Source organism: Bos indicus, chromosome 2 (assembly GCF_029378745.1).
Source record: "Bos indicus isolate NIAB-ARS_2022 breed Sahiwal x Tharparkar chromosome 2, NIAB-ARS_B.indTharparkar_mat_pri_1.0, whole genome shotgun sequence".
Taxonomy (NCBI): Eukaryota; Metazoa; Chordata; class Mammalia; order Artiodactyla; family Bovidae; genus Bos; species Bos indicus.
This window is the reverse complement of record NC_091761.1, coordinates 19433525-19444793: the sequence shown is the minus strand read 5'-3', so window position 1 is coordinate 19444793 and position 11269 is coordinate 19433525. Positions and strand designations below refer to the sequence as shown.

Genomic DNA, 11269 nt, shown 5'->3' with positions numbered 1-11269 from the left:
TTGCTTCCCTGGGGAGGCTTCTTGATGTTCACCCTCTACGAGCCTCCTGCCTGCTCTCTGGGGAATCATCCTATGACCCTACTCTATATAGACAATGTCTGCTTCTAACCTGAATTGTGATTAAATGGATGGGTTTAAAAACTGATTATGGCTCACCACAAAAATAGTGTTAGAACTATGATTAAAATTCCAGTTATGTGAATTTCAACTCTGTCCTCCTCCTACCACATACAAGCAAATCAGAATATTACTTTGGATCCAGTAGCTTTGGTATTTTTTTAAAAGAAATGAATGTGCTGTTAGTACCGGTACTTGAATGCCTTCGAAACAGAAATGAAAAATTGTCTAACACTTTAAACACACAACTATTTTGCACACAAGTTTAAAGTAAGCTGGATCAAGGATCCATTTTGAAGACTGTCTTTAAAGAGGGTCAGACAATGTCTTTAAAGAGCATATTTTAGAAAAGGACTCCTTTAACAGAATTAGTTGGCTTCCATTTAGACCATCTTCACATTCCTGCCTTGCCGTCTGGCTATCAGTTGTTCCGTACAGGCCTCTACTTTGGGATGTGTTTCCTGCTTTGTCTTCCTCTATGGGGACCTCCTGGCATTAGCCTTGGCTGTCTTCCCGTGACTTTATCTCTTGGCTCATGGATCAATTTTATTGCTCATTTCATGACCCTGAATACTTTATTTCTTCACCTTTCTCTAGTCCTGCATTATACTGACCCATGTAGAAAAAACAGAAGAGAAAGAGTTTAAAAGAAAGAAAAAGTAAGAAGGAGGGGTGTTAAAAATAAGGAAAAAGGGTAAGAAGAACATGAAAAAGCTACCATATATCTTGCATGAAAAAGTCATTTAATATGTCAACATTTAAAAAGTAGATTGCAAAATCAGATATTGCTACTTTAAATGGTAGCTATAGGGCTGCAGTAGAAACACTGCCTTGGCAGTTAATGTCGTTGTTTAGTCACTAAGTTGTGTCTGCCTCTTTGCGATCCTATGAACTTTGTGATCCTATTAATAGGCTCCTCTGTCCATGTAATTTCCCAGGCAAGAATACTGGAGTGGGTTGCCATTTCCTTCTCCAGGGGATCTTCCCAACCCAGAGATCAAACCCGCCTCTGCTGCTTGACAGGTGGATTCTTTACTACTGCTCCACCCAGGAAGCTCATTGGTGGTTAATAGATCATTTAAAAAACCCAATTCAGGGACTTTCCTGGTGGTTCAGTGGGTGAGATTCTGCACCTACACTTCAGGGGATTATGGGTTTAATCCCGTGTCTGGGAATTAAGATCATATCATGCATGGTATGAACAAAACAATCACAAATCACCTAGTTCAAAGTAGCTTATATACTTCCTCAGGCTTCAATATGTGATTGTTGGGGTAGTGCCAGGCAGTGCCATGGTTCAGTCGGATGAAGGAGAAAATGTGATTCTCTGTAAAAGCATAACGATGGAGTGACCATTAGAGGTGTGTGTACTCCAAATACACTCACAGTAGCTTCTCATACTATAATCCTATAACCCAAATCAGTAGTGTCCCCTTTCAGAAGTCAATTCTTTCAAAAAAAATAATGGGAAATGGTGAGTAGAGATTATGCCACCTGGGAGGGTTAAGCAGCAAATTACTTCCTCAGTAAGTTCTCCTGAATATGGAATAGGAATTCCTAAAAATGTCTGCTGTCCTAAAGCAGATTTGCCAGAGCTGAGTCTAGGACCCTGGAGATTTATGCTACAATATCCTCAAACCTGGCTCTCTCTGGTGCTCTGGAAGAGTCTCAGTGAATTCAAAGACACTCCTTTCCCTACCCGCCAAAGAATACTTTTGATCTACGGGAAAACAAAACAAAACAATTCTGATGGGAATGAATTAGCACAGAAAAGACTTGCCTTTGAGAATATCACTTGTTCCTGGGTGCTCCATCATTGTTGGCCACACACATGAAAGCACTGATGAGGAGGGCTAAGAAACCTGGAGATACAAAAAGTTCAAATGCTAGGATTTGTGAATAAAGAATTTTGCCAAGCTATCATCTCTACAGCATTAAAAACTGACCTTGGGAACATCCTTTAAACTCTTTACCACTAATTTACATGCACCAATATAAATAATATTGTAAGACTAACATAGGAGTGAGCCTGATTTTATAAGATAGCTTAAGCTATCATGTTACAACACAAAGGTCACACTAAATTTAGATACCCCATTTATAAGAATTAAGTTTCTATTCATATGTGAATTGGATTTGGAAATCTGATTTTAAAGTGCAGGAATCACTTTCAAATGTGATCCTATGAAATTTAAAAATACGTATTTCATATAGAATGTATCAAAATGTGAAATTATTCTTTAAATATTTTTAACACCTTTGGTTTAGGAATAATGGGCATTTCATACTACTTTGTGGCAAGAGTGTTAACTACTTTTAGCATTGTTTAGAGCTTACCCAGCAAATGTTTTAGTATGTATCTATAGTCCCATCACTTCATGGGAAACAGATGGGGAAACAGTGGAAACAGTGTCAGACTTTATCTTTTGGGCTCCAAAATCACTGCAGATGGTGACTGCAGCCATGAAATTAAAAGACGCTTACTCCTTGAAAGAAAAGTAATGACCAACCTAGATAGCATATTCAAAAGCAGAGACATTACTTTGCCAACAAAGGTCCATTTAATCAAGGCTATGGTTTTTCCAGTGGTCATGTATGGATGCAAGAGTTGGACTGTGAAGAAAGCTGAGCACCGAAGAATTGATGCTTTTGAACTGTGGTGTTGGAGAAGACTCTTGAGAGTCCCTTGGACTGCAAGGAGATCCAACCAGTCCATCCTAAAGGAGATCAGTCCTGGGTGTTCTTTGGAAGGAATGATGCTAAAGCTGAAACTCCAGTACTTTGGCCACCTCATGCAAAGAGTTGACTCACCGGAAAAGACTCTGATGCTGGGACGGATTGGGGGCAGGAGGAGAAAGGGACGACAGAGGATGAGATGGCTGGATGGCATCACCGACTTGATGGACGTGAGTCTGAGTGAACTCTGGGAGATGGTGATGGACAGGGAGGCCTGGCGTGCTGCGATTCATGGGGTTGCAAAGAGTCGGACATGACTGAGTGACTGAACTGAACTGATAGAAATATTTTAGAGTAGCTGTTCTTAAATGTGATCTGGGAATCTTTGTTGGGTCTTCCAAACCCTTTCAGGGAGTGATCAAGGTCAAAACTATTTTCAAAACAGAGTAAGGCATTATTTATCTTTTTCACTCTGATTCTCTCATATGTGTAATTTGGAGATTTTTGGTAGTTACATGGCATGTGGTATTTCAACTGATTGAATTCAGAAGCAGATATGAGAATTAAACTGTATTCTATTAAGCAAAACATCAGTTTGAAAAAATGTAAAGGAAAGCCATTTTTCTCATGTCCTCCCCAAATACAGTTATTTTTAGTAAAATATTTTATTTATATAAATATGTATTATTGATCATCATTATTTTAAAATAAATTGATAAAGAAGTATTTTAAATATTTTAAAGTTTTAATTTATTATATGGTATAGGTAGTATGTAGGTAGATATAAACATAAACAAAAGCTCTTTGTGGGGGGTGAGGGGGGGTCTCGATTTTTAAGATTTATAAAGAAGTCTTAGAGTCCAAAGAGCTCAAGTTTACCTAAAAGCAAAACTTTAAATGTTTACTGGCTTAAAGTACTAACTGATAAATAGCAAAATTGATTTTAATCTGTTCTAAAGAAAATAATTATTTTAAAGTAATTTTTGACTTTGGTTTCCAAAGTCCTTGCATATTTATCATTTTGCAATAAATCTGACAGGTAGGCAGGTCAGAAATTATTCTTAACTAAAACAGGAAGAAATCAAGAAACAGTTTTAGATTGCATAGTAAGTTAGTAGCAGAGCAGCTACAGAACATAAAGTACTTTCAACTCTAATCGAATAATTTGGCACATTAATGTAATTCCTCCTCCTTTCCCTATATAGGGTGATTGTGACATATAAAATATTAAAATGGTATTGCGACAGAACATAGCCTGTAGCCACTTTCCTGTTAAACATCTTCATTCTCGAGCTAACTCAGTGCCCTTTACTGCAGCAGATAGCTAAGCACGGTTAAATGCTTTCCTGTCATTCAAAAACATTGCTAACTCCTACAGACTTTTTTGTAGGAGTTTTTTATGTCTTCATCATTTGCTGGTAGAGCTTCTTTTTATAACTACGGACAGCTTCGCAGGTATACCTGATAGGCGACTTCCATTTGAGAATGAATTTCAGAGTACTGGTCTTTCCTGGATTGTCATGCTAATTCTCTGCTCAAGAACTTAAAAAAACTTCCAGCAGATCAATGTTTACTCTTCTGCTAAGTTTTCAATGCTCCTCAGATTCGGTTTCACATTTCTCATTCAACCTCATTTCTTTTCCCTCTAGTGTGCATTATCTTATGTAGGAGGGTTGTCATCCTTATACCAACCTCACTCTCACTTCCATAATAGCAGTTGGAATTTTCTATATTCTTGCTCATTAATCCTTTAATACCCCTGGGAAGTTGTTATTACTATCCCAACTTTATAGACAAGGAGCTGAGCCCAAAGATATTAATGTGACAAGCTTGAGACAACACATCTTTCTGATCAATGGTGGAGCCAATATTCAAACCTATGTCTGTCTGGGAATGAGGGTAATGCTGTTAGCCATTACACCATATATATCAGTAAACGAATTAAATTTAAATAGGTTAAATGATCCAAGATTTTGTGCTAATACTTCCTAAAGAAAACAACTAAATACTATTTATAAGAGACACATCTAAAACATATAAATACAAAAAGATTGTAAGTCATAGGATAAAGCCACCCCCTTACTCTCCACACTCACATACAAGCTGCCATAGTTAAACTTTACAACAAAAATCATTATTAGAAAGCAAGAGGGATATTTGATAATTACAAAAAGTTCAATTCATCAAGAAAATATCATAATTTTGATATTTAATATAGAGGTTCAAAGTACTGAAAGCAAAGATTAGCAGTAGAAGGAAAAAGAGATAAACCCATAATGATAGTGGGAGATCTTAACATCCTTCAATAACTGATAAAGTAAGTAAACAAAATATCAGTTGGGATATAAAACAATACAATATATAAAACAATACTTGAACTTGAATACTTGAATATAATACTTGAATATAAAACAATACTTGAACAATACAATCATTAGATCAAATTTGTATCTGAGGAACACTATACTCCTAAACAAGAAAGAATACAAATCATTCTTTTCAAATACAAGTGGAAACTATTTGGAACTGAAAAATCATGAAAATAATGTTATCAAAACTTGAGTTAATTGCTTATAGAGAAATTTATAGCCCTAAATGTAAATATCAGAAAAGAAACACAACAGAAGGCTGAGAAACCAATGAGCTAAGCATTCATTTAAAAAAATTAGGAAAAAACTGGAAGATAGGAAATAATATTAGTAGAAATTAATTTAAAAAAGCATACATATAATTGGATCAACAAAGTCAAAAGTTGGTCTTTTAAAAAAGTAATAAAATTGCTAAATGCCTGGTAAATTGATTTAAAAAAAGAGAGATAGCAAAATAACCAGTATTGGGAATAAAAAAGTAGGACATTACCAAAGATTCTATAGACATTAAGTGATAATAGAAGATACTATGTAAAACTTTGTCATTAAATTTGAAAATGTAAATGAAGCAGACAATGTGCTAAAAAAAACTGTTAAAAACCGAAACAAGCAGATACAGAAAATCTGAGTAGCATTAAACTATTTAATCTTTTAATAAAAAGACCTTCTCATAAAGAAAACTCTAGGTTCATATTGTTTCTTTGGTGAATTGTAGCAAACATTTAAGGAAGAAATAATGATCAGTCTTACACAAAGTCTTCTTGAACCTAGAAAACAAAGAAGTACTCACTAGCTTGTTTCATGAGACCAGCAAAATCTGACATGTTTCTATTAAAAGAAGGAAAATAACAGACCAACCTTACTTGTAAACATAACACAAAATATTAAACAAAAATTTAATACTACTGTATATTCAATGATATATAAAAAGGCCAGTATATCATGATCAGGTTGGGTTCATGCCAGCATTGCAAGGTTGGCTGAAGAGTAGAAAACCAATCCACGTAATTTACCATACAAACAGAATAAAAGAGAAAAATCCTATGATCATCTCAACAGGTACAGAAAAAAATCTGATAAAACTCATTTCCAATCATGATAAAAACTCTCAGCAAGAGAGTTAGAATTAGAAGGGGAATTCCTTAATCTGCTCAAAGATTTGTTAAAAAACAAAATGAAACAAAAACTCAGCAACCCTGTTGAAACACTGATGAAGTGCTGAAAGATTTCCCTTTGAAGTCAGGAACAAGATAAAGGTGCCACTACCACAACTTCTCTTCAACATTGTCCTGGAGGTTCTAGCCAGTCGACTAAAACAAGAAAAAGAAGGATGGAAAGGAAAAATCAACTGTTACTATTCACAAATTATATAATTCTATGTAGAAGATGGAAAAAAATAAAGAGGAGCTACGCCAGTGTGATACTGGCCTAAGGTAGATAAACAGACCAATGGAATATAATAGAGAGCCTAGAAACAGACTAATGTTACATCAACAGTTGATTTATGACAAAGGTGGTAATGTAGAACAAGGTATTTTCAACAAGTAGTGCTGAAACAACTGAATACTCATACTGGGAAAAAAAAAGAAACCTGATCTCCACACCATAAGTAAAAATCAATTCCAGGTACCCTGTAATTATAAATGTGAATGGAAAAACTCTAAGGCTTCTAGAAAGTAATACAGGAGATCTATCTTTATTGTTGTTCTTTAGTCACTAAGTCATGTCTGACTCTTATGACGCCATGGATTGTAGCCCACCAGGCTTCTCTGTCCATGGGATTTCCCAGGCAAAAATACTGGAGTGGGTTGCCATTTCCTTCTCCAGGGGATCTTCCCAACCCAGGGACTGAACTTGCATCTTCCATGCTGCAGGTAGATTCTTTACCACTGAGTCACCGGGGAAGCCCAACAGTATATAATTGTATACCAGAGTTTATTCTACAATTAGTAGAGTTGTTTCCAGTTTGGGACTGTTTTGGGTAAGATTGCTATAAAATGTCTCTAGGTGGACATGTAGATGAATTTCTGTAACGTACTCAACTAAGAGTGGAATTTCTAAGTCCTCAAGTATGCATATATTTAATAGATAAGGAAATGCCAGGCTTTTCCAAAAGTATTATGAAAAGTTAAAGGGTTTGTTGCTCATTCGTGTCCTACTCTTTGTGACACCATGGACTGCAGCCCTGCCAGACTCCTCTGTCCATGGGATTTTCCAGGCAAGAATACTGGAGTACCATTCCCTTCACGAGGGGATATTGCCAGCCCAGGATCAAACCTGGGTCTTCTGCATTGCAGGCAGATTCTTCACCACTGTGCCACCAGGGAAGCCAAAGGAATTGTATAAAATCTATTCCAGCAGCTTAGGAGAGTTCCCATATGAGAGTTCTGACATGTTATTGTCAGTCTATTTAGTTTTAAATAAATAAATATGGGAAGTATCCTATGAAGCTGGAACAGATTTTGTACAATCCCTTTGGAAAAGTCTGGTATTTCATTATCTATTAAACGTATGCATATTTGATGACCTAGAAATTCCACTCTTAGATGAGTATATGTTACAGAAATTCATCTATATGTCCACCTAGAGACATATTCCAGAGAAGGCAATGGCACCCCACTCTAGTACTCTTGCCTGGAAAATCCCATGGATGGAGGAGCCTGGTGGGCTACAGTTCATGGGGTCGCTAAGAGTCAGACATGACTGCACGACTTCACTTTCATGCATTGGAGAAGGAAATGGCAACCCACTCCAGTGTTCTTGCCTGGGGAATCCCAGGGACGGGGGAGCCTGGTGGGCTGCCATCTATGGGGTTGCACAGAGTCGGACACTACTGAAGCGACTTAGCAGCAGCAGCAGAGACATATTCAAAAATATTTATAGCAACCATATCCACAACAAAAAACAAACTGGAAACAACTCCATTAATTGTAGAAAAAACCCTGGTATACACATTCAATGGAATACCATACAGCAAGGAAAATGAACGTACTGCAACTACATGCAACAATATGAATGAATCTCATAATGTTGAGTGAATGAAAGCAGACACAAAAGAACATACTGTATCATACTATTCATATAAATGAAAAAAAAAACAGGAAACATATGAATGCTTTATTGATAAACACAAAAAACCAAGGAAATGTGTATCATAAAACTCAGGACAGTGGTTACTTTGACAGGTAGAGAGTGTGAACTGATTGGGAGAGGGCATAAGAGGGACTTCTGGGGTGCTGGCAACCCTCTATTTTTCAATCTAGATGGAAGTTACATGGGTTTTTGATCTATGATAAATTATACTTTGGTTTACTTTTTCTCATTTCCTAATAAAAATGTCTAAAATTCAAGAATTCCTTCCAAGGATCACTAATCAACTCTGAAGATAAGCAATGAAAGTCAGTGCAATAAAAAAATGTGGTGCATGTTTCAGGAGTTAATTTCACTTTTTCGTGCTTCATATTAGAAGAGATGTTGTAAACGCAAATAAAGCACTCTCCATGGGGATCTAGGTTATTAAGGGCCACGTGTTCCAGGACTCAAAAGGAATAAGTTTGGGGAGATGGCCCTGCTGAATGTGATTATCACTGAGGTTTTGCCTTTGGAGGGCATCTCAGTGGAGCATTGCTGTTCAGTCACTCAGTCGTCTCTGACTCTTTGTGACCGCATGGACTGCAACACGTCATGCTTCCCTGTCCTTCACTATCTCTCAGTTCGCTCAAACTCAGTGGACCATGCCTCGTGTGAAATATGTTTCTCTTAGGAAGGATGAAATAAGTAACAAGGCACTCTGCTTGGGCTTTGCTCTTGTAAGGAGAGGGGTTAGGGGAAAGGATTTCCTAACGTAACCTATATCACACTTATTTCACTTAATAGTATCACAGTTTCTTCCCCACATATATCCCAACTCCTAACTAGCTAATTTTACCATGTAGATGAAGCATAGGCTTAAACGCTTTTGCATCTCACAGCACATGAATTAGTTATGTAATAGGCTCTCACCAAGTGTTGTTACTGCCTACATGGGTTTGATTACTGTGCACATATCTGAAATATATATAATCAGTTTTTCTAATGCTATAATAGTTTACACCAAAAATATAATTTTGGTTTATATCAAATTTTCCATCACCCAGGAGGTAAGGTTTTTATTATTGTTGATACTGGCAAAATTTATGAATTTTGTCTCCTGAGAGTTGGCAAGAAGCATGTTCAACTTCAACATGGAAAAGACTGTGGGAGTCAGTTAATACATTTACGGTATGACAATTGGTATTAGATTGAGCTCTCTGGGACTCAAGCAAAAATTAATAGACCTGTCCTATTCCAAAAAGATTCTGAGGCAGTTGTTGCTTATACAGCATTCTGGCAAGAAATCAAAGACTTTTGGAGAAGGAAATGGCAACCCACTCCAGTACTCTTGCCTGGAAAATCCCATGGACGGAGGAGCCTGGCGAGCTACTGTCTATGGGGTCGCAAAGAGTCGGACATGACTGAGCGACTTCACCAAGACTTCTACGTGATTGCAAGCAAACATGCTGCTTGGTGTTTCAGTACTGTTCTAGAAACATCTAGAAGGGTGTGAAAAGCTCAAAGACTAGAGTTGCTGAATTCTCAAATTTAAGCAGTCTTTTTCCTTAGAGCATTCACAGCAATTTACTCCTGCTGCTCCCTTTTCCCACTCCTAGTCTATCTCAAAGAGACAGTGGTTAGAAGCAGCAGCTAAACAGGAGTGGGGCTCCGTGATTCTGTAGCTAGACTGGATGCTTACTGCTGAACTCTCTCTTTCAGATTTGGTGGTCAAGAATACAAATCAAGTCCTCTTCACTGTTTACCTGAATTTTCTCCAAATTATTAAATGGTTCTTTTGTATTGCTCAAATAACTTCTGGAATATCTTAACTCTTTTGCAGAAGACCGTGTTAGCAAGCAGGTGGCTACTCAAAAAGGAGGTGAACTCAATGGACTCGGAAAGCTTATGGCAACGCCTTCTCTTACCATTCCCAAGACTTACTTTTAAATCGCATCTTATGCGAAAAGGAACTTCTGATGGTTGAGGTCTGCAAGGTGGCTGATAAAAGTCTATCTGATTAACTGGCTGAAAACGATTGTGGAGCACAGTCCTACTGACGCACCTCCCATTTCTCTAAGTGCCGCTCTCCAGAAATGAAGTCAAAATGTAGATGACCGAGACGTCTTCAGAACAGTTGTTGGGTAATTTTATCTTTGGGTTTCCCAGGTGGCTTAGTGGTAAAGAATCCGCCTGGAGACGCAGGTTGATCCTTGGGTCAGGAAGATCCTCTGGAGAAGGAAATGGCAATTCACTAAGTATTTTTGCCTGGGAAATCCCATGGACAGCGGAGCCTTGAGGGCTACAGTCCATGGAGCTGCAAAAGAGTTGGACAGGAGTTAGCGACCAAACAATAACAATTTTATCTCTAGCAACAGAAATCTTTGGCACTACTAGGAAAATGCAAAGAAGGGCGCAACACCCAGTAACCACAAAAAGAGAACCTAGGTTGCAACTCAGCATTAGTGATTACTAGATGCATGCCTTTGGGCAACTTAAGAGTCTCCGAGTCTGTTTTCTCATTTCAGTTTTTTCAAAGCTTACTTACTTGAGATCTAGCACTGAGCACAGTGCCAGGCTCGAAGTAGGTGACGAGAAAATGATAGGAATTTGCTTTGATGGTTATAGGCAACCAATCAGTTCTGAGTTACTTTTAGTGACCGCCGCAGCGAGGGAGAGAAGAGGTGGGCCCAGGAAATGATGGCATTGGTTAGCTCGTCAGGTCCCCAGATGGTCCGAGGAGTCTGGTCCTGAGAGCTACTCCGGAGAAGACCACCCAGCGTACTAGGTCACCTCGGGGAGCGTTTGCGGTTTGGCTCGAAATCTTGCCTGACTCAGGCCGGGCCAATCCCGGGACTGCTCGAACTCACCTGCTTGACAGGTGTCAGCGGTCTGGGGTGTGACTGTGGAGGCGGGCGGCCGCGGTGGGCGGGAGCTGAGGATAAGTAGCTCCAGGCGCATGGCACCCGCCGCCCAGTCGCCGCGGTGGATGCCGGGATGCGCCGCAGCGAATGGTCGCGCCGGGCGCCGCTCTGAGT

The 11269-nt window shown here is 38.5% G+C and overlaps 1 long non-coding RNA gene across 1 annotated transcript; it reads right to left on the bottom strand.

Annotated features, from left to right (window-relative positions):
* Positions 1-1986: 1986 nt before the first annotated feature.
* Positions 1987-11239, bottom strand: LOC139185821 (uncharacterized). Its single transcript, XR_011569366.1, has 3 exons — positions 11102-11239; positions 10176-10548; positions 1987-6472 (listed from the first exon to the last, which is right to left on the bottom strand). It is a non-coding gene; the product is annotated as an uncharacterized lncRNA (long non-coding RNA).
* Positions 11240-11269: the final 30 nt, after the last annotated feature.